Raw genomic sequence first — 25539 nt, forward strand, 5'->3', positions numbered from 1 at the left:
AACAATATACTTAATGTATGCATTTATTTTCAGATATAACTGCTTACAGCTTTTTTTTTTTTTTTTTTTACACAGCAGACTTACACTTGCATTAAATTACCTTTTTTGTTTCATTAAACAAAAACATGTGTTCTATTTAGCAGCAAGTGCAAATAATGCCAGCAGGCCTGATGTTTTCATGTATGAAATGAGTTCACCTGTAAGCCAAACTGGAAATATGCATTGCCACAGACAAAAAAAAAAAAATCACACCACAGCAGATAAAAGTATTACTATTATAGATATGCTATGGACTACAACTTTTGTCTCTGGCTGAGTTGTGCTGTAAGAAATGGAGCTGTTAAGCACCAACATGTTTTCAATGTCTCTACAACTGCATCTGCTTAAATTTATCAGAGAACGATTGTGACTGGCCTATATGTGTTATGGTTAGACCTTTTGAAGTATATTAACTTGTAAAGATATGGATGGCTGCAGTGGTGCAGCTGTTAGCACTGTCACCTCACTGCAAGAGATTCTCCGGTTCAATTCTCAGCTGGGGTGCCTTCTGTGTGGAGTCTGCATGTCCTCACTGTGGTCATGTGAGTTTTCTCCAAGTGCTCTGGTATCCTGCCACATGCCAAAGACATGCAGTAAATGGATTGGACACTGTAAGGCTGAGGTGCCTTCTGTGTGGAGTCTGCATGTCCTCACTGTGGTCATGTGAGTTTTCTCCAAGTGCTCTGGTTTCCTCCCACATGCCAAAGACATGCAGTAAGTGGGCTGGACACTCTAAATTTACTGTAGGTGTAAGGGTGAGTGTGTGGTATGGATGAACGACTGTTGCAGGGCTAGCCACCTGGTGGTGTAAACTTTGGCTCACAGTGACTGTCACTGTTGATGTAACACCCTGACCCCATGTGCAAAAATGGGAAAAAGGGTTTGAGGATGGATGGATGGACAGGCATGAATCAATGCCTGTTAAGAAAACTAATCATGTACTGGAAAAGAAGAAACATTTGTTGCTTTCTACAACCTACACATCAGATAAATTTACTGCAGCAATATAGAACTTCCCATAATTATATTAATTGCAAAAGCAAACATCAGAAAGGTACAAAAAGTACTGATTCATGTAATTCTACATATTTAACAAACTGCACTAAATAAACCCAGAAAATTAAATTTTGTTGTAATAACGTTGTAATGCATAGTATACATTAAGCTTTCCAAAAAACATAAACAAATCAACACAATCAACTAATACGGACATTATTCTGATAGTTGTACATTCTTCCCTTTCTTAGGTATATGGACACATCTTCACATACAGACATTGCAAATCTGGTTCAGGATATGCCGCACTCCTCTCATGAGATCCTTCACGTAATAATGTGTTAAACCAAGCCTGGAACCCGCGTTTTGGAGTAAATGGTAGCTTTTGTGGTTGTAAACTCATTTACTCCAGTGGAGCTCTGGGGGGGTTTACTCTTAACTACAAATGATTGCATTGTGAGCTTTTTGACAAATTAAGTTATAGCCTCACATTTCAAACAAATGTTCTTATCTCTGCAGCCATAAGGTTTATTAAAGAAATATAAATTGCAAATTATTCTACACAAACACGTCTATGCATAGGATCATAGGAAGTTACAAGGCTAATGGCCCTAGTGCCCTTACAAACCTAGCCAAGTTCTACGCTTACTTCCACAATCAGCACCTATTGCCCCTGTTCAAGTGGGATACAGGTGGAACCCCCGAGGTGAATTCATGGTTATCCATCCATTCGTCTAGACTGTGTTTAAAGAGGGTCATTGAGGTGCTCTGCTTGACATGAAGTGGGAGTCTGTTTCAAAGGTGTAGCAATCTCTGGGAGACAAATCTGTCCCTCAAGCAGGTTCTATTAATGTCCCATACCAGGTTAAGGTTTTTAGAGCAAGTAACCCATGTACCATTTGACTTATGGAGATGCAACATTTCCAATAAAGCAGGGTCAGAGATTGACTTGTATGCAAGGCAGAGACTGTCTATGAGTAGTCTGACTGTAACAGAATAAAGTGAAAGTGATTTCAGACAATCTAAATAGGACAGATGCTGAAGACCTAGGATTTTCCTTGTGAGGAACCTTTGCGGTCTCTCCAATTGCTGCAGGTTCTGGGAAAGGTACATACCAAAAGGGGGTGTTGTACTCAATTATTGGCCTGATGAGGGAAGAGTATAAGGAGGTTATAACTTCATTTTCTTCTGGAGACAATGCCCTTACTTATGAGATGAGTAATCTAGAATGCCCTTTTTACCACTGTGGAGACATGGTGGTCAAAGCTGAGGTTGCTGTCAACCTGAGTGCCCAGGTCTCTCAACAACGATTGTGTACTTAAGGTGTTGCTATTGCTGTGGTAGTTAGCAGGAACACTGACTGTACTGAAAGGTATGATAATACAATTTTGCATTCAGTTTAAGGCCAAGACTTTGGCACCAATCATTTGTTTATGTAAGACCCTCTTGTAGGATGCTGACATCATTTGGAGATTCTATGACCGCTTCAAGTTTGCAATCATCAGCAGACTTTGTCAGCCACCACCCTTTAATTTTTGCTTGTAGTTTGGAGAAATAGATTGCAAATAGTAGAGGTCCCCGGACTGATCCCTGTGGAACACTACTGGCTTCAGGTCTGCTGTTGGAGGTGGATTCCCCTATATTTACTATATGGGTTCTATCAGTGAGCCAGTTACTGACACATCTAATGATAAAAGGGTTGATACCTTGCTTTAATTTCTCCAAATCTTTTGGATTTCTAATACCATGACAGGAATGGACCCCATTCCTAAGTCAAAGCACGATTAAAGTTCATTAAATTAGTATTGTTTCAACCTTTGATATCAGCCAGAAGTGTTCTTCACAGCACCTGCAATGTGCCCAGGAATGACTCCTTCTGCAATTCTTATGGAGTTACATGTATCGGTAACATATCTAAATAGTATTGTATATTCCTTTTTATATGACTCGCTTCTCCCCTACTATTGGAACTGATTGGGTATCTTTCTTCCACATTGCTCTCATTTCTGCCTTCAAATCCTGTTATTTTATGACTTTGTGTTTCTCTGTACGCAAGACTCTGTAGTCACTGGGTGTAGTGATTTCAGTGTTGAATGCTACTTTTGTCTTCTTTTCATGGACCACTATATCTGGTTTCCTCGCATCTATGTTTTGAACTGTTGGTAATGTGTGATCTCATGTGATATAGACCATCATTTTCTATGATGCTTTGTGGCTCAGGTTTCCAGTGTTTTTCAGCTACTTCAGTATTATAATGATTCCATAATCCCCAGTGCAATAGTCTTGCCACATTATTATGCCTTTCAGTATACAGTCCTTCTGCCATTAGTATGTCACAACCAGCAACAAGGTGTGCAACTGTTTCCAATTCTGTTTTACAAAACCTACATTTGTCTGTTTCTCCCACATGTTCAATGGACTTTGTAAACCAGTGTCTACATAGTCACTATCTTGGGTCGCCAATATTAACCTTTCATCTTTTGATTTAAATTTGCTTCTCCTTAACACTTCCTGCATTCGATCCTGATCAACATGAGGTTGTTCCAGCAGTTTTATACTTGCAACTATATTTATGCATTTTCTACGTCTTTCCTTCTTATTTGATCCTTCACCATATATTTTTTATTTTGCCTTTTTTGGCACATTCAGTTGCTGCCTCTTATCTACTTCTGATTTGATTTCCATTCCCACTTGACATGGATATGCTTCTGCTAGACAAAGCAGGGAAGTCATCTTAGATTTACTTGCCTCGTTTCAAAACTTTCACTATTTTTCGGCCTTGTGAGGCCAGCAGATATGTATGCAGTCCCACAATTGCAAATCTGTACATGTAATCAGTTTTAAGGAGGCCCTTACCTCCTTCAGAGTGGGGAATATATAATCTTGGCATACACTGATTTTTATAAATCATCTGATGAGCATGAAGCATCCTTCTTGTTTTCCTGTCTAATCTATCCAACACCTTTTGGGGTCATTGAGTCACTCCAAAACTGTAAGTTAGGACAGGAAGAGCAAATTGGCTTATAGCTTAAACTTTGTTCCTAGATGTCAACTCTGTTTTCAGGATTAATTTAAGTCTTCTAAAGTATCCATTACTGAGTTTTATTCACATTTGTTCATATTTTATTGCTGATCCTTCATCAATTCCCAAATATATATACATTGCATCTTACTCGTTATTTTATATCACATTCTTGTCCCAAACAGATATGTTCTTGGTGCTGCAGCTTTCCTGCTTTAAAGGTTGCTTTCGCACATTTATCAAGACCAAATGACATTCTTATATCATCTGAAAAAGTTTGGACTACTTGCAGTTGTGCTTTCAGTTCATCATCTGATGAACTATACACTTTTAAATCACTGACAAAGAGAAGATAAGAAGTCTTTACACTTTCTTGCTTTCTGGGAGCCAAATTATAGCCAGGACCTAATCTGTTAAACACACAGGTTAATGGATTAAGGGCAAGGCAAAAGAGCAGCAGTGACAGGGAGTCACCCTGGCATACCCCCCTTTGGACTTTTATCCCTGAAATAACTTTTCCTTTATCACAGCTTAAGTGAAAAGTGGTCTGCCATTGTTTCATGGTCACTGTGATGTAGTTTATCAGTGTAGGGTGTATCTTGTACATTTTTAAGCACTCTTTTATCCATGAATGTGGGATGCTGTCAAATGCTTTTTTGTAGTCTATCCATGCCATACTTGGATTCTTCCCCTTTTTTCAGTGCACCTCTATGATTTTATTTAACAACAAATGATGCTTTATTCCATATGACTTTTGTTCATTACCCTTTTGTTGTAGTTCCCCTAATTGAGTTTTCTTTTAAATGACTATAAACTCTGTCTGCATCAGTTCCAGTGTATAGTTTATAAATGGTCGGAAGTCAAGTTATTGGTCTATAGTTTTAGGGTGGCTTCACTCTAGGGTAGGAGCATAGTTTTTCTTGTTGCCAGCCAAGCAGGTGTCTGTTCAGGGTGTGCATATAAATAGTTCTTACTTATGGCTACATTTTCATGCAAAGATGTTAATACTTTTAGCGAGAAGTTAGGTACTGCATCTGAGCCTGGGATTTTCCAGTTAGAGTTTTTTCTTAACTTTTTTTCAATCTCTCTGACTGTTACTTCATCCCATTTCATATCCTTTACCTTTAAACTTCTTATTCTTTCTTTTACTTCTTCTACCCATTTAGCATATTTGTTATGTTCCACAGGATCTTCATAAATATTTCTCCAAATGTATCAATTCCTTTTACCTTGTTTCCCAATTCTCTATAAAACTTTTTGGGTCATTAATAAATTGCTTATACTTTTCCTTTATATTTATCTGTGTATCTTATAAGATTTTTCTGCCTGTGCTGATATTTGTAATTTATTATTTGTGATCGTGCATGATAAATCCCGATCTGTTATAATACTGCGCATTGCTTTTATCACGTCTATCTTTTCTGAGTATTTTTGTTGAACTATTCCCTCTTCTGTACTTTTCTAGCACAGTGACACTTCTTTTCTTAATTGCTTTATAGTTTTTCTCTTTGATACTTCCATGATGGTGTTCAATTTCTCCCCATCCTTTCCCTTACAACCCTGTGTTCTTGTGGTAAGATGTTATCTGTTATTAATTTGGCTGCACAATAATGTATCCTATTTACTTTTGTTATATATCATAAATCTCTAAGGAGTGCCCTAATTACTGTGTTTATTTTTATCAAACTTCTAACTTTTTAGGTTTTATTGACCTTCTGCAGTCTAATTCTTTCATTGATTTTAATATATCTATCCATCTCTATTCAATCAAGCAAATCTTCTCTTATATAATTTTCTTCCCAACTGAGTGCACATTTTTTGTTTGCCATTTTATGCAGGCATTCTATAGAAAGCTCCAGAGTTTTTTCCTGTGCCACGTTATCTTCAGTTTCATCCTGTCATCCATTGTTCTTTCATATCGGAACTCACTGGCCTATCACTCCATGACATTTGACTGTGTCAGAGTTGCCACAGTTTCCTGTTCTTTCCCTTGCTCTATAGCACTAGCTGAATCTTTGTACTGGTTTCCTATGGGAAGCTCCAAAGTATCTTCATATGTCAACTGATTAGATGCTTCCTGCTCCAGTGGTTTTTCTTTAATTTGGGTGTCCATTGCCCTAGCCTGTTGTTTTGTTATCTGAGTTATATTTTCTACCCTAAAACCTTCACTTTGCAGGTACTCCATAACCTCAGTTTCTATTTCTTTAATCTCTCAATTATTAATCCTCTTTTCTACTTTTCCTCTTTGTTTTCTTATTTTTTTGTATTTTAACATATTCCATATCTGGTAGTCCACCAAACACCGAAGTAGTGATAAGAGACCTGGGGACACAGGTTGACAGCAACCTCTCCTTTGATAACTACACTGCCACTGTAGTCAGAAAGTCTTTCTATGTGGCACATCTCACTAAAAAAGGTTTCTCATCCAGGAAGAAAGAGATCATAATCTCTCTCTACCCGTACCTTATTAGACCTATTATAGAATACAACACCTCATTCAGTATGCACCTCACTAGACACCTACAACAACTGGAAAGGCCACAAAATACCTCACTAAGAGGATCTTAGGCCTTAGACACATGTCCTATATGGACAGACTCAAAAATCTCCAGCTATACTCTGTCTCTTATTGCCTACTTAGAAGCGATCTCTGCTTGACCTACAAAGCCATGTCTGACCCAGAGCTGCTAGATATGCTACATCTAAAGAAATCCCAATCCTACCATGCCACATGCTCCAGGGACCTAAACCTCATTACCACAATAAACAGAACACACTGGATGGACAGGTTCCTAACTGAGACACTTCCCATACTCTGGAACAAACTTCCCATTCACGTCAAGCAGAGCACTTCACTGACCCTCTTTAAGAGAAATCTTGACAAGTGGATGGGCAATAGGAAGTTCATCCCGAGGATCACTTCAGTGGCTTTGCTTGACAGAGGCACTGGGAAATAACGTTGGGTGGCATGATGCCAGGGAATCTTCTTGGGCTAGGCTTATATAGGTTCCAGGGCCGTTAGCCTAGTACACACCTATGAACCTATGTCTTGTATTCCTCTTCCAATATCTTTGGTGTGCTCTTTTTGCATTGATTAGTTTTGCTTTCTCCTTTGCATAAATATCGCACCATAGTAAATCTCTTTTCCTTTCCCATGTCCATATTTCTTCTTCAGATGTCTCCTGCTCCTCTTGTTTCTCCTTACTTTGGGGACATCATGCTGTGATATGACCTGTGTTAGTCTTTCTACGCTGAATCCTTCACTCTGCAAATATTCCATAACTTCAGCTTCTATTTTTTAACTTCTGCTTGATTAATCTTTTGTTCTGCATGCCCTCTCTGTCATCTTATTTTTCGATTGTGAAATTTTCCAAATCTGGATGCCTTTGTCTATATTTCTCTTCTAATATCTTTGGGGCTGCCCTTTTTGTGTTGATTAATTTGGCTTTCTCCTTTATCAGATCTTTTCCCATGTTCATATTTCTTATTTATACCCTTCAAATGTCTCTAAATTTTGTTCTTTTCATTTTCGTACTTCCTCGGCTGCCTCTTTTTTCAAACAGCGCAAGGTTTCTTGGCCTATATAGTGTTTTTCATGGATCTGTTGTATTAATGAACACAGATTTTTATTTGAAGCTTCTGACAGTTTTTCTTGTGGAAGTGTTTTTCTTTCCTCTAATGTCTCTCTTAATCTTTTCTTATGTCTTTTGTCTGGAAATTCTGGGCTGCTTGCATAATAGTAACTATACGTAATTGCTTTCTTATCCTCAGTAGTCCATTCTATCATCATCTGTATGGCTCTGGGTGAGTTTGTCAATAATGCTTGAGTGGGGGATAGTGACAAATGCCTTGGCTAAGTCTAGGTAGGCTGTATGTACAGATTTCCCTTTGTCCAGAGCCTTGGTGACTGTCTCAAAGAAGTCCACCAGTTTAACAGGCATGATGTCCCTTTGACAAATCCAAACTGAGCAGGATCAAGTGATCTTTGTTGAGAAAGTCAATGATGATTCATTCCATGGCCTTGCAGATAAGGCTAGTCAGGCTAATAGGTTTATAGTTCCTGGGGTCAGTCGAAGCACCGCCCTTGTGCAAGGGAATAACAGTAGCCATATTCCATTCAGCTGGGACAAAGATGGTGCTCAGACTATGATTAAAAAGAGTACCCAGTGGTGTTGCTAATTCTTAATGGAGCCCATGTAGGACACAGCCTGGAATGTTGTCAGGTCCCGTAGCTCCTGTGTTCCTCACCTTAGAGAGGGTGTTAATGACCTGCTCTTTAAAAATCCATGATACGGGACATGTGACAGGGATGTCATGAGGTACGTGTGGTGGGGACAGTGGAGTGAAGTTTTCACTGAACCTGTTGGTCAACAGGTTAGCTATGTCCACAGGCTCAGTATATGTGGTATCACTAACTACCAGTTCTGCACAAATCTGGGCCTTTCCTTTTAGGTTGTGTATGTAACTAAAGAACACCTTATGGTTGTCTTTAGTTTAGGAAGCTGATTTGGATTCATAGTTTGCTTTGTAGGACTTCACAAGAAGTCTTATTTGCTTATTTAAGCTGATGAGGGAGTGTTTCCAGTTTAGGGGTCACTCCATCTTACTCTTAGATAGACATTTCTTCTACTCTTAGACAGCAATTTATTTTTTCTCTTATTATAAAGCCGGTTAATGGCAGCTGTCCACCAGGCAGGTTTGCTCTTCCTCAGGGAGCTTGTTTTCCAAGAGAAGCTTGTTTTGGTCCTATCAGGTATGGCTGAATCAATGCAGTAATATAGGTGTTTGTATAAAGCACTGTTGTAAAACTCGGTATAGTTGCCAGTTCCATCTGAGTGGGGAGGTGCAGAGAAGCTATTTATACCATCATGTAAGAGGTTATAATCTGCTTTGCAGAATTTTTTTTTTAGTGTATTTGCTGCTGGGGTGGTGTAGGTGTGATAGTTACTTCAAATGAGACTGATTTGTGGTCAGATCTCACCAGGGAAGACCTCACAATGGGGTGTTACAGTGGTCACTCATATTGGTAAGCACCAGATCCAGGATGCCGGCACCCCTTGTGGGGTGTCAACCAGCTAGTCCAGGGCATTGGAATTAATGAAGTTGAGGACCTTTTGGGCAAGTGAGTTTAAGCATGAGTAATTTGACCAGTCAATGGATAGGTAGTTAAAGTCACCCAAAACCATGCTTTTCACGTGTGTCTTGATAGACTCAAGTAGATCCAAAACAGCAGAGTGTGTGCACTGATTCATGGAGGGGGTCCTGTTGCTGGCAATGATTTAAATAGGAGTCCTACCAACAGTTAATTGCACCTGAGGTATCTCCAGGAAATCATGCTGTTCGACCAGTCTGGAGGTGTATTTATCTTTCATGAATATTGATACACTTCCTCCTTTAGTTTTCATGCCTTCAGTCTGTGGTCTGAACATGTGGAAAAAGGTGTAACCCAGTATGGCTGGGGTACTCTGCACATCCTCTGTGACTGCAGAAATGTCTGCATCTTCCAAAACGAGGACTGCTTCAAGTGAGTACAGTTTCATGTTAAGACTCCAAGTGTTTAGCAGCATAAACTTGAGGTTGTTTTTAGATGGAGTTTTTATGAGACACTGCCTAGAAAATGCAATATGGGGGTGGCAAGAGCCTTAGCCAGTAGCCAAAATCCCAGGGGTGACAGATGAAGACCATCTCTGGCAAAGCATTGAGGTGCGTCAATCATGTCATCCTAGGATCACAGATACTGGACCACCCTTAGAATGACACCAGGAACTTAGTAAATTATTGAAGATAATAATTTTCTGTTTGTATTGAGGCATCATCCTAGGTGAAGGTAAAATGCTGCTTAAGGCTAGGGACATACCTGCCTGAGACACATAGTCCAAGAGCTCAGTCATGTCTCTCTTCATATAGCCCAGAAAGGTACGTCTCAAGCTGTTCACACCAACATGGACTATGACAGAGTCATAACAGTATCTGTTGTTGAAAGACTTAAGTGCATGTGTGATATGTCATATTCTGGCACCTGACAGACACCTGACTATGACCTTTTCCTTATCCAGCCTGGTGAGAGGGACATCTGTGTGTCTCGCAATGGAATCACCTATTACTAATATGTTTGGCTTTGTGGTTTGCCTTAAGAGCTTGATGGGTGAGACACTGGTACATGAGCTATTATATGTACTGTGTTATGCAGAGGAAGTATTGTATGTGGCTTGCTTGCGTTTGTGTTTGGGAGGTCTCTGATGTTTAGGTATATTTCTAGTGAGGACCTCCACATATGTAGGTATGTGTGATGTGGGTTTGGGTGGAGTAGGACATGAGGTATGCATGCTGACATCCTGCTCATTTTTGTATGTACTAACTGGTGTGTGAGAATATGGATTCAAGGTTCTTAACATTGTAGCATCTCTCACATGTTGAGTTTGTGTGGGCTAGGAGTAGAGGGTTGTCGGTGAACATGAGGAAGTTGCTACACTCTTTCAGGATTTTCATGTTGACCAAGCTGGCTGGGGAAACTGTGGGAAATTGCCCATCTATAGTGATAGGTAAATTTATATGGTCAGAAAAAGAGGTCATACTTAGGAATGGCTAGTGGATGAGAGGTGTATTGGTACCTCTGAGGCTAGGCTTAGTGTTCCACCTGATAGTAGAGCAGGGCTATGAAAAACCTCTGAAGGACCACAAGTTAAGTGTTAAGGGAAAATTTAACAAGCAATACGTTTGCATCGAAACAACCAGTGATGACCACCACTATGCGGCAGTGCACTATGGTGCTCTATGCTCAGACAAGTGCAAACACAGGCATTAAACAAAACAAACTCAAACTATCCAATAAAAACACTCTCTCTGTGTACTACTCCAATCACCCTTGATAAGATGGGATCCAGACACCAATCTCCTCCAAAAAGGGTGCAGATGGGTCTTCACCTACAAGGATGGCTTGAATTTGATGCTCAGAAGTTACAAAACAGACCCAAAAACAGCAAACCTGGCTATGCTACAGTATGCTACAGCTGAACTAGTATAGTATACAGTAAAATGTCACAAAAAACAGTTCAGACAATTGAAGAATGCAAATACAAATTAATGTGCAATATAAGAGCAAAAGTAGGTACTTATAGTTAGTTGGAAGCAACAGATGCCTGATGTCATTCAGTATCTCAGTGAACAGCTGGTTTTAATCCTCAAGTGATACCAAATAGTCTGGATTCAGCAAGTCCGAATTTAACCTATGCTATAAAATGCAGAGTACTAGAAATTCAAAGTGCATAAAAATCACAGCCACAACAGCAAAAACATATTTAAATAAAGCAGCAATTCACCAGCAATTTCCAGCTTTGAAGGGTGTAGGCTACACTCTCCCACTACAAGAGTCTAGAATACAAACCTTCCTAATGTAAAACAACTGGGTGTTTAAGCCAGAACTAAGACACGTCAGAAGACAGACACAATAGGCCTTCAACCAGCAATTTCCAACTTAGAAGTGTGTATGCTATCCTCTCCTGCCACAACAGTTTAGACCATGAATCCTCCCAATGTAAAGTAACTGGTTTGAAACCCAAGTGCTTAAACCAGAATAAAGACACTTAGAATAACAGGCACAATAGGCCTTCACCAACATTTCCCAGCTCAGAAGGGTGTAGACCATACTCTCCTGCCACAAGAGTCTAGACCACAATTCTCCCAATGTAAAATAACTGGTTTGGAGACCAAATGCTTAAACTAGAACTAAGACAGTTTTAGAATAACAGACACATCAAGCCTTCAACCAACAGTTCCCAGTTTAGAAGAGTGTAGGCTATCCTCTCCTGCCACAAGACTTTAGACCACAAATCCTCCTAATGTAACATAACTGGTTTGCTACCCAAGTGTTTAAACTGGAACAAAGACACTTAGAACAACAGACACAATAAGCTTTCAACCAGCAATTCTGAGCTCAGAAGGGCAGAAGCCACCCTCTCCCCCTCTCCTCCCACAAGAGTGTAGACCACCAGCCTTCATAATGTAAAATAACTTGCCTGAAGCCCAAGCCTTTAAACCAAACTGAGAGACAGAGTATCAATTACAATTTAATCAGGCAACTAACATGTAGTACTAAATACAGCAGAATAAATGCAAGTGAATACTTTAAGAACAAGCAACAAAAGCAAAAATAAAGTAATAAAGTAGGAAGAGACACAGATACTGGAAAAGCAGCTGAAACGTTTTTTTACTACTACTAACAAGCAGTAATAAATGTAGCAGAATAACTGCAATTAAACACTGTTAATAACAAACAGCAAAAGCAAAATAAAGTAATAAAGTAGGAAGTGACACAAATTCAGTAAAAGCAGCAGAAACTTTTTTTTTTTTTTTTGAAGTATAAAGGGGGAAGAGGATAATTCAAGGTTAAGAAAATAAGAGGGTGGGCCTTTCCAAGTGATCCCATTGTTCCCAATAGAATGAACTGATGCAATGGCACTAGGAGGAGTGTCCAATATCAAAGTTATAGTAGTGGCAGGCAAGTTTTAAGAACACAACAAAAGTTGGGCAGGTGGGTAGAAAAAATGGATATAGAATTAGAACAAAAAAGGAAATGCAGTAACAAGAAGATGGGATTACTTTACACGTACAACCAGTGATAAACTCAACCAATACGTAAATACAGCACAGGAAAGAAAAATATCACTAAAACAGAACAAGAGCAATAAAATATATCAGCTTAGTAACCAAGATGCAAGCAGTGATAAATTCCACCAATAAATAAATGCAATGGCAGTGTTATTTAGATTCTAGGTCTTAAAGCAAGTTTGTTCAAAAGTAGAGGGGTTAGCATAATGGTTAAGGTGTTTACTGTGCAAATGCAAGATGCAGGGTTGGATACTCAAATGAGGTAATTAGCTAGGCTTAAAATGGCCCATAAGAGGAGTTAGCCTAGTACTTTCATAAGTTGTAATGGATGCACAAAATACTAAATGTGCAATATTCCATAAGCAACAATGAATATTTCAGTAACCACTCAAAATGGGGTGGTTTTGTTTACTATTATGAAAATACAAAATACAAAAAAGACCCTTTTATCTAACTTTGACAATTCTTGGTGTGGCCAGGAAAACTATTAGAAGAACTTGGAAGAATCTTTCTGAACAAAAATATGAATAATTTCTTATCTTCTTAAAAGGCACTGCTATTAAAGAAACAACAACTAGGAAGAAAGGAATTTCCCCTAATAATTGTATGAACAAACATTAATTAAAAGTATTAGGCTTAATATACTTATATTTATTTGTTCTTGAAGTCTTATTCATGACATATGTTATTTATCCATAATCTGGTCTCAGGAATTTTGGACATATAGTAAATAGTTAATTTATTTAATTTATTTGTAATTTGTATTGTTATATTTAACTAATATATTATGTTTAAAAGCTCAATATGTCCTGTAACCATTTCCTAAAAAAAAAAATATATTTTAAGAAAAATGAATATATTCTGAACAGCATTTTTTTCATTTTTGAATGTGCTTTCATATGAGGCTAATCAGTTATGTATGTGTTACTTGCTTGATGAGATATGTAGAAAAATACAAAAATGATGGCAATATAAATAAATAGTATATCTACAATAATTAATAATTCTTAAGCAGCACTAGACAGAGGTCAAATATCAATGCATTTGTGTTACACAGTGTCAGCTTTAAAATGAAATCTTTCAATAGCATACAAGTAACAATATTTTAAAATTATCAATACAAATATGAACAGCCTGTATTAAACAATTATAGGTGTCAGTAGGATGGAACTTCAAAAGCACCTGAAGGCATCTCTAGGCTGTAACAAGTTAAAGGTACCACTGTACTTGTGAATGAGCAAATGGTAAGCATCCATCTTGTTCTAACCAAGTTTTGTCTAGTTAATATAAAGAGCGTAAGTTTGTCTTAGAAAAGGGACCTAGTAAATGAAATGAAAAACTTACACTTATGTGTGTGTGTGTGTGTGTGTGTGTGTGTGTGTGTGTGTGTGTGTGTGTGTGTGTGTGTGTGTGTGTGTGTGTGTGTGTGTGTGGTATGTGTGTGTACATCTATATATATATATATATATATATATATATATATATATATATATATATATATATATATATATGAGTCTACTTCCACTTACTGGATTTACACTTTTATGAATCAAAAATTGCTGACATGAATTCATTGAAGCTCCATTAAACTGAAACCATGGACTACCAAACTTATTTCCCTGGGAAATTAAGCACTTGGCCACAGGGTGAACATTGCCTTTTTCCCCAGTGCAGTGCGATCTTGAAGTTGGCATATTTAGTTAGGGGGGGGATGAGTGGGTGAAGTACCCCACATGTGAGGCATGGGGGGACAAAGCTCCCCACTTGGGTGGCTTTAATTTCTTTCTGTTGAACTATTTAACTGTTGGCCAAGTGGTTCATTTCCCAGCTAAAGATGTTCGGTAGTCCTTGGTTTCAGTTTAATGGAGCTCCGGTGAAGTAATGTCAGCAATTTCCGATGTGGAGAAGTGTAACTTTGGTAAGTAAAAGTAGACCCCTTACCACAGTAAGTGGGTCCAAGTTATGACAGAGACACCAAAAAAAAACCTCATCCCTTTGGATAATTAGGATTTCCTAGTCATAGGTTTCCTGGTCTCCTGTAGGACTTGTAGCACATCCTCAGAAAAATAAGGTATTTATGAGTAATCAAAATCCCATCACCCACAGTGTCAGTTGAAGAGTGGACCTGTGGGGATGGATTAGAGATCCCTTATCTTGTTTGATTAGATCCACCCTGTGAGGTAACTTGTGATGATTTTCCATGGCTAGATGCAGAAGAAGATGGAACCAGTGCTGTTGCAGCCAAAAGGGAGTCACCAGCAAGATTTTGGGAGCATACTGTTGAATTTTGAACAGGACTTTTGAATGAAAGGAAGGGGGGGAATGCATAAAGAAACATACCCTTCCAAAAGAATGAGAGGGCATCCACCTTTCATACCAGAGGGCCTAGGACTCTGGCACAAAAAAGAGGAAGTTGTCTGTTCAGAGGGGAGGCAAAAAGATCCACTTGAGGAGTACCCCACTGGTGGATAATGTCCAAAGGCACATCCCTGAGAAGCATCCATTCATGGGACTGAGTTAAGGACCAATTCAGTTTCTGCCACAATGTTCTGACCAGAAAGGATATAAACTGCCTGAAGAGTCACTTGACACTTGACAGCAAGATCCCACACTAAAAGTGTCATCCAGCAAAGAAGATAAGATCTCATTCTTCCCTATTTGTTTATATACCACATCACTGTGGTATTGACTATGAATACCTTGACAGGCCCCCAAAAAAAGAGAGACTGAAAGACCTGAAGAGCCAGCAGAAGAGCTCTCATCTCTTTGACATTGATGTGCTCCTTTTGCTGACAAGGTGACCACACCCCTTGTACCTTTAGGGAGCAAAATGTCTCCCCCCATCCCATGTCTGAGAGGGAAGAGGAGAATTAAAAGGGATCCCTTTATTCAGAGACAACTGCTGAATCCATGTGAGAAGGAGGCAAGGAAGAAAAGGAACTTAAAATTCTAGAGGATGAGCATGTTGAAGCCACACTGATTTCAGCAACCACTGAAATTTTCTCATATGAAGTTTGGCCAGAGGGAGTATTGAAATAGTGGATGTCATGAAACCCAGAACTCTTAGAAAGTCCCTGGCAGTAATTGATGCCAACGGAAGAAGAGCAGGAATTAAAGAAATTAGAGTTTAGGCTTTTGGAGGACGCGGCAATGCAAACATTGGCAGCATCTGAATCCTGCGACTCAGAAACTCAAGAAGGGTTATGGCAAAATAAAGATTTTGCAAAAGGGTCTATGGATAGGAGACCTGAATCAACAGGTCATCCAATTAAGGAAATATTTGGATTCCTTGAAGTCTGCAAAAGGCAGTCACAGGAGTAAGGCATTTGGTGAACACCCTTGAGGCAGCAGAAAGGCCAAAGGACAAAGAAGAGAACTGAAAATGCCAGTAAGCAACAGAAAAATGTAAAAACTTCCCAAAAAGAGAATGGATCAGAATAAGGAGATAAGCATAATTGAGATACAGAGACAACATATATGCCTGAGGGAGAAAGAGAGGAAATCAGAATCTGAAGGGACAACATCTGAAAGGAAGGTACCTTTAGATAAGTGTTTAGATGAGAGAGGTCTAAAATAGGGTCTCCAACTGCACTCTTTTGTGGGCACTCAGAACAGTCGGGAGTAGAAACCCTTTCTCCCTTTGGGGCACAGGCACTTCTTGAATAGTACCCTGAGACAAGAGATCTTGAAAAACCTCTGGTAAAAACAGAAGATGTTCGTAAGGAGGCTGAGGAATGCCCATAAACAGAGGATGACATTTCCACAGCATGAAGTACCTTTGATGAATGATCAGCAGAACCCAAGAATCTTGAATGATCTGAAGCCAAACTAGAAGAGAAAGTGAAAGGTGACAAAAAAGAGGAATGTGGCTTGGAAGGGATGGATAGTCATACAGCACCTGGTTCGTCCAGAAAGGAAGGCTTTGGAGTCCTTGAAAATTGAGTGGCCTTAGAAGGAGGAGTCTGTTTGCCACTCTTCTTACCTTTAGTAGAAGGATGTTATTGCCTACAAGCAATGACAAGCGTAACAGAGCAGTTTCTCTGAAATTTAGGTACAGGAGAAGCAAACACATGTTTAAGTTTCCGTAAGGCCTTACCCTTATCTTGAAGGGACTTAAAACAAACCAGCAGCAGCTTACCTAAACAAAAGTTTAGAATCCAGACAAGCATCCATCAGCTTATCTTTAATATCATCAGGTAGAGGTTGAAGACTAAGCCAAGAATACCTCCTCATAACTGAACCAAAAACTGTAGCCCTAAAACAGGCATTCACTGCATCATAACTACATTTAATAGAATGATGAATGACTTGAGAGGAAGTCCCTAGCAAGGAAAGAACAGAAGTTTTACCCTCAGAGTCTGGAAAATCATTAATAAATTGAGAGGCCTAAGTAAGAGAGTCAATACATACCTAGACATATGAGTCTGAAAATTAATAGCCCTAAAAGCTAGGGTAGCAGAAGTGTAAACATTTTTGCCCAGCCTGTCCATAGTTCTGCTGCCCTTGTCAGAAGACAATAACTTTGGTGAAGGAAGCAATTGATACAGCTTATCAGAGGCTACAGACACTACTGCAGGGTCAGCAGCATGACATTTATATAAAAAAAGAACAAACCTCAAGAACCCTATAAAACCAGTCAGGCTTGGGAGCAGAGGGAAGATAATCAGGTATCTGAGAGGCATTGGAAAAAGCATCCAGTAAAGCAGCCAATACAGGAGGAATAGCCGCAGGTTTAGGAGAGTCCATCTTCAGCAACTCATAGTACCTTTTATGGATATCAGCAACGTCCCCAAAGGAAAGTTCATCCAAAGGAACATCAGGACTAATAAATTTCTCCTCCTCTGACCCATATTCCAAAGGAGAAGGAATGTGAGTAGAATAAGTTAGGGATTCATCAGCCATATTTGACTCATCATCAGAAGAATCCTAGTCTCTAAGCCTTTAAGAGGAGTAGAGGACCAAGAATGAACAGGAACTAAAACTCCATGAGGAGGATTTAAGGATATTAAGCCAGAAAACAACCCCTGGGTAAAAGACTGCAATTCACTTTGTGGACCCCTAGAAGCAGAAGAAACACTTTTTATTTTTTGTTTCTTTTTTAAGGGAACGTCCTAAGAAGGCTCATATCCAGGATGACAATCGAGAATCATAGCAGGAACTTCTTTTCCAACTAGAAAGTGAGGAACTCTCCTAGGCCCGTCAGAAAAATAAAACTGTGGTTCCCTGTGAACATCCATGACGGATGCCTGCAAAGCCTCTTTGGATGTGCTGCCAGCTGGATCCTCACCGACCTCCAACATGGTTGTGGCAGAGAAATACAACAGCACAGCAGGGCAAGCTTCCGGGTTTGTAACTACTTCAGGAGAAGCACCTGGTAGAGGCTGGACAGTGGAAGATTCCAGTCATAACTTTTTCACCTTCTTCTTCCCTAACGGCTGACCCTTGGGGTGGGAGATTGCCTCTATAGAATTTTTAGCAAGTAGCCTAAGACACTGGTTCTCAACATACAAGGAAAAGAAAGAGTCTACTGCAAAGGATTTTCTGAACAAACGCCTGACAAATAGAACACGATTTAAGGTCGTGATAAGCACCTAAGTAAAAAAGACAGTTTTCGTGGCAGTCTGTATGGGGAATCTGTCTCACACTCTGGCATTTACCCTTCCTGGATGACATTAACCTCAGGGAACATAAACAACAAAAAACCCAATGGGGCACTTATCTAGCAAAAACAACAAACAGGCATAGGCAGTCCCTGGAGAACAAAAATGCATTCAGCTGGCATAAAATGGACATAGGTAAACAGACTGATGATGTAAAACATATGTTCAGACTGGCAGCAAAGAAATTCTGTTTTTGGTAAGCCTGAACACCACCTTTATACCCTACATTACGCAGGGTGCATATGGCGACATTCGGCATACCTTTTAAATTCAGAAGTCTTTGGAAAATTGGCCAGATGTCAGGCTTTAGCAGCAGGGAATCCCATAAGGTTAAGAATACTGCAGCAGTGAATGTAAGAACATCAGAAAATACTTCTTTGCAAGGGGAGCAGTGTTAAAAAAATGAAACTCATTTATATATTGGATATTTTGAAGTGTAATATGAGCTGCTAGCGTAACAGATGTGGGTTTACAAACAAGGTACTCTGTCTCAGATTGCTAAGGGAAAATTTTTAGGCGCTGCCCTCTTCAAGAGGCTCTCAAAGAATGCAGAACAAATAGAGCTGATAGATATGCTTCTAACATTGGATGTAATGCTAATAGTGTTAAATCCCTGGTGGCACTACTGAATGTAGCACAGCAAGAGTCTGAATCTCAGACAAAGATGACAACTTCTGAAAACAGAGTAGCCATGAGGGCTGTCTTAGACTCTGGTACTACTGTGACCCTTATCTCTGGGGATCTTATTAGCAAGAAACTACTTGGGTACAGACTACAATAATCAATTCATGTACATAGAGTCAAGAAAGACTACTCTACAACCAAACTTACATGTAACAGAATTACACTGATTTATGCAAGCTGTGGTGATTATAATTCAGTGAGCACACAAGGTAATAATGGGGAAAATATCTTCCTCATTTTAAAGATATGTGGCATTTGGAAGGAAGGAAGAAGGTTACCATATTTAGATGAAGGAATAGTAAGCAAATTATGACGATGAGAAAATGGTCTCCTCTTCTACTTAAAAAAACAACCATGCATACTGAATGGCATTCATCTGAGTGCGAGGGCTCGACCAAATTATTGTGAGAATGTAGACGAAAGAGAACTGGTCCCCATTGTCCTTCATGTAAAGTAGTTCAGCTGCAGGGCAGCATAGGGGGAGAATCCTGTACTTTCAAGAGGACTAAAGAAATGTGGAAATAAACTTAAGTATATCTATTAACCTATAAACTAGACAATAATCTCAGCTTTTGTTATTTTGAGGAAACAACAACTTAATCTGCAGAGTAAGTAAAAGAAGAAAAAAAGGAAAGAAACTAACAGTCATTTCTTAATACTACTTGGTGTAAAAAATATGATATAACCATATGTTGGGTGTCCATATTTGAGTAGAAAAGCCAAGAATAAAGGCTACTGGACATATTTGTTTGATAGAAGATTATGCAGAAACACATGTTCTTTGCATACAGCTAGTGTTTTTTTTTTCTCTATTACCTATGCCAAAATTTATTTTACATTTTATTTTACTTCCATCTGTTAATCGGGTTAGTCAGACTGGGCACATCACCAGTTTTCAATGGAGTCCGAGAAAGAAAAGCTCCACAATTTCAGTACAACAATGATTAGAATACAAGTGCGCAATATGAACTTCAAGCAGCATAAACATTTACAGTCTTGGGACTATTTACATATGTTTCTAGAAAATATTTAACAGGAAATACAATTCCTGGAAGAGCTTTATATTAACTTCAGCTCAGAGTTCCTGAGGGATATTGTTACATAGTTTGACTACACAGACTACATATAATGAGTCACCATGACGATTGTTTTGTTTAATGATAGAAATCTGGCTTAGCTCCTATGATCTGAGGTCTCTCCTTGATATATTTTTTTGTATGGATATTATTGATAGTTGGGTATTTGGTGGGTTTGTAAATGATAGTATGTGCAGTTTTCAGTTGATAGTAGATCAGATTGTTATAACATAGGATTACACTTTTTAATAAGGAAACCCACCAAACAAGTCTGCATAGGTGACTGGATGTTTACAGTTTTTATTACAGAAAATGTGGTCCTTTAATAGTTATGTTTTAAACATTGTGACTGGATGTTTACATTTCTTTTTATAGCAAATTTGGTACTTTTACTAGTGATTTTTTCAAACATTGTTTCGGCTGGTGTGCACACCTGCAAGGGCTTCCCTCCCCCACTCCCGAGGCAACTATAGCTTTGTCTCTCACCACTAAGTGGTGCAACTAACAATATACTTGCTGTATCTTGTCCCAAATAAATATGCCTCCCATTAGAATTCCTGGAAAGTAAGGCTAGTACCATTTGCTTTGTATATTTTGTTCCCAGATAGATTTGCCTTCCTTTGTTGATTTACTTACACACCAAAGCCATAAAAGTAGTGTTTCTGCAACTATTTGCTTATTCTCCTACCTTTCTGCCTCTTCCTCTTCCTTGCTTTCACTTACCTTACAGGTCCAAGGTTTCCACTTTTCATACTAATTAGTTTTCTTTGCACTCTTCTCAGAGGGGGGCCTGTCCGCTCTGTTCACCCTTGCTACACGAGGATTCACTCCGCTCCACATTCCCACCCACCTCTGCATCACCTAAACTTATACAAACACTAACCACTCCCCTAACTTCACCCAATCAACAATCACCCTCCCTCTGCCAGTCACACCTCAATTAATGAATACACTATTTGTAACACTCATCCCTCCCCTCACACAACTTAATTGCAACTGTCCTTAATCATTCTATTCCCACCACACTACACCAACACCCCTCTTTCCCTACATCTTCTTTATCACACCATCCAGCTAAACTAACATTAAAAAAAACAATAAACACCATCCTCTTTCTCCTGCCCACACAATATACCTTACTGCTATCTGCATACTATCTAACATCCTACACTCACCTACAGATACAACATGTCCATAGCCTCACACTCCTACTACTCCTCACTCTCCTACTGCTATCTGCATACTATCTAACATCCTACACTCACCTACAGATACAACATGTCCATAGCCTCACACTCCTACTACTCCTCACTCTCCTACCTTGCCATCTCCTCCCAGCTCTACAATCACACACCTATTGCACACTTCCACTTCAAACATGTTGATGTCAGCAATGCCACTAACCACTTCAGCAAACACCTTCACATACTCTCCAGACTGTCATTCATACATGCATGTTTATTATCACAGATTCTCTGCAGTGATGATATACACCCTAATCCCTGGGCACATACTGCACAACATGCCATCATGGCTACCATTCTGGCCTTCTTATTCTTAACAGAAACCTTAGAAGCCTAGTTAACAAAATCACAGAATTTTATACAGTCATTGCACAATACTCTCCAGACATTCTTATAGCAACAGAATCTTGGCTAAAACCCCATATAAGAGATCCAGACATATTCCCAGAAGGTTGTTGCGTAAACAGGTTAGGCAGCATAAGGAAGAAGGTAGGCAGGGTTGCAAATTTCTACAAAGATAACCTAAGCACAGACTACCTACCTATCATATGCCCTTATGATAACAACTTTGAAGTCCTAATAACACAGCTCAGAATCAACCCAAAGAAAAATATTGCCATAATAGCGACTTACATACCTCACAACAATACTCCCACTGCCATTGCAGAACTCATAGCCTGGACAGCCTCAACCTACACCCATAAAACCATTATCAAAGGCGAATTCAACTTAGACTGGAACACTTGCACTGGTGATTGTGACGACTGGGGAGAGATGGGCGAAGGCTGCCAGTCTAGTCAAATAGAATTTGATACATAATTCTAGCAACTAAAATACAGGCTTGTGTTTTTAAATGTAAGAAAACACTGTAAAATGTGAACTTCAAGATTGTTGCAACATTGCCATCTGCTGTAAGGAAAACCAAGCCAAGTATTTCAAATGTGTCTTTTTAAGTTGAAAAGATCTTATGAATCTCTTTAATGTTTTACAATTCGGCTCCAGTGTGGCTGGATGAAGATTTCAGGCCCATTGTTTTAAGGCTAAAGTTTATGACCAGAATTTAGATGTGGAAGGTGTTTTATTGCTCTAGTTTCTGTTAGAATATACATGTGAAATGCCTTGTATTGTTTAAGTTCTGAGCAGGTGTTAGATTGCTAACTAATGCAGTTTGTGGCCTGAGAACTCAGACCAGGTGTTAAGATGATGCAATATGAATACTGGGAAAACCTAAGTGTCAAAAATGATGCAATTTAGGACGGCCTTAGAGACATGTTTGTTAGTTTGTTTGTTTCTTTCTTTTGGCTTTTCCCAGTTAGGGGTCACCACAGCAGAACTCCGGTCCACTAATGATTGGCAGTTGATTTTTATGTACTGGCTTGCCAGGCCTGACACACAACCTTCAACTAAGGTACGCCCATTCACGCATGTCTCCACGCAGAAGACGCTCTAGGTGAGAATCAAACCTGACAGAGTCTTACTGTGAGGCGACAACGCTACCACAGCACCACCACCGCGGGTCAGAGACATGTTTGTTAGTAATGTTTTAAATACTATTTCTCACAAGAGACTAGAGGCATTTTGACTTTGGACATTCAACTTATGCTCACATGTAAGTTTTAGCACTGTGATTTCTTGTAGGAATAGTTAAAGCTAGTAAAAATTAATTAGGTATTTTTCTTTGAAATCAGACCTGTCCTACTGTATTATTTTAAGTTTCTGTGTGATCGCTGACCTCTTAGATATCTCTGTGGTGTAGTTTTTTCTCTTGTGTTTTAATTGTTTATTATTAAATATTTTTAAAACCTTCTACCTGTGGCTACTTTGTGTAGAGATAAGCTCTAGAGTACATTGCATATTTATAGAGGTTATTGTAATAGGCCACTCTAAAATAAGCCTTGACTGTTAGTCATACTACCATTGGATAATAATATTGCACAGTAATAACTGGACATCCTTTTAACGGCCTTTGAGTAGCTGATATGTATTAGCTGGTGGTGGCAGTAATTATTACCATAAAACCTGGGTAAAGGGGCACAGCTGAAAAACCCATGCCAGCCTTTTTCCCCAGGAGGGTATGTGTGGTTGTATAACCTCTTCTCAAAGTGTGTATGTGGTGTGTCAGCTACCTGGGCAGGGACACAAAGCATTGGTTAGACAGAGAGGTTACTGAAGGTTAGCTTGCCAGCTAGACTGAGATCTGGACCCTATAGCTGTGCCAGTGGGGAGTCTTATTGGGGACCTGGAGAGCAAGGGAGCAACCCACTCCAGACTGACTGTGATCTCTGTGTGCACTTAAAGGAAATTGTATTTTACTATGTGTATTAGTTATCCCTTCCTCTCTTCTAGGAGAAGACCTCCCTGGTGTTAATGGTGAGGATTGAGGCTCGTTGATTGATGGGCCAGGGCATGGTCATCACAGTGATAACAACTCCACCTTAATAAATCTAAATAGTTTCTCCCAAACAATCCAGTTTCCCACTTGAATAGATTAACGCAGCAAAAGGGAATCTATCTTTGACTGGTCACTTATTAGCAGTACCACCCACAACTATCTCTCCAGATGCCTTCCAAATAATTTAAGTGACCATAGACCTATTTACTTAATCCATCATCAGTTCAACCCACCCAGAACCATAGTTTACAAAGTCGTACAAAATACCAAAATACCAAGAACTTCTCCAATGAAACATTCTTAGACATGCTCAGTAAATGTAACTGGGAACCACTCTATCATCTTCAACTCAACCAGGCCATAACATACTTCAATGACAAATGTCTAGCTATTCTAAATAGCTTAGTACCAACTTATACATGTCATGTTAAAAATAAGAGATTGGCCTGGTTATCAAAAGTAACCATTAGACTTCAAAAACTAAGGGACAAAACCTGGTTTCAATACCAGAATACAAAAGACAATACAACTCTGTTAGCGTACCAGCAGTTCTGCAATCAAACAAACAAATAAAAAGAAAAACATCTCTACACAGAAAACATATTATACATCTATGCAAAACATATATGAAAACAATCTCAAAAAGTTCTGGCAGGCAGTAAACTCACTTCTCCACTCAGGTAAAGCCACAACCCCGGAACCAACAACCAATAACCAAAGCATGAGTATTGCCTCACAATTCAACACTTACATTATAAACAACATCATCTCCTTGGTTACAGGGAACAATTCCACTCCACCACCTGTTCCAGATAATGTGGAAACTAAGCAACTCATTTGTCCTTGAACCTGTCCCAACTAAAACCATAAGAACAATACTAAAAAATCTGAAACCGTCTTCCTTAGCAGCTGACCAACTCCCCAATGAGTACCTCAAGCCTTTGCTTATCTCCATTCTAGTAAAAAGGTCTATAGCAGAACAGTATGTCCCAAAATTATGGAAAATTTCCTATATCACCCCTCTACATAAAGGAGGAACAGCAACAGAATTAAACAATTACAGACCTATATCCATCATTTCACCCTCTGTCAAAATTCTGGAAAAATATATACACACCAATTACTACAATATCTGCTATCTCACAACCTTATCTCTCCCTCCCAACATGTTTTCAGACTAAAACATATCACCACTACTGCCCTTGTTAATTTCTCCACCACCATCAACCAACTCACAAATTCAAACTAGTAAGTAGCATCAATCCACCTAGACATGTCAAAAGCATTTGACACTGTCTCCCATCAAAAATTCCTTAATACCCTTGTCTCACTTCCTCCTCTTCTTCTTCTTCTTCTTCTTCTTCTTCTTCTTTCGGTTTTTCCCGGTTAGGGTTCACCACAGTGGATCACCTGTTCACTCATGATTGGCAGTAGAGTTTTACGGTGTCAAGTTCCCAGCCCGGAGCCCAACCTTCCACAGAAGGCACAATCTCATACCTAGGGCCAATTTAGAGTGTCCAATCCACCTACAGCATGTCTTTGGGATGTGGGAGGAAACCTCTCCTGGCTCCTAAGCTATCTTTCTGACAGAAAACAAGCAGTACGATGGAATTCTGAACTCTCATCACTTCTGCCTGTCTCAGTCAGAGTCCCACAAAGATCCATACTAGGGGCCCCTTCTTTTCACCATCGTCTCTAATGATCTAGCCTCATCCACAACACATGCTAAAGTAGCTCAGTATGAGGAAGATTCAACTTTAATCTGCTGAGCAGATACCTTACCAGACCTCCCAATAGTAGCCCAATAAGCTTTTAATGA

The 25539-nt window shown here is 39.3% G+C and overlaps 1 protein-coding gene across 2 annotated transcripts in view; it reads right to left on the reverse strand.

Moving 5' to 3' along the window:
* The window catches only part of TMEM8B (transmembrane protein 8B), a 2953746-nt gene that overhangs the window by 760674 nt on the left and 2167533 nt on the right, over positions 1–25539 (reverse strand). The gene's annotated exons all lie outside the window — the stretch shown is intronic.

Source organism: Protopterus annectens, chromosome 1.part1, assembly GCF_019279795.1.
Source record: "Protopterus annectens isolate FY-2018-M chromosome 1.part1, PAN1.0, whole genome shotgun sequence".
Lineage (NCBI taxonomy): Eukaryota > Metazoa > Chordata > Ceratodontiformes > Protopteridae > Protopterus > Protopterus annectens.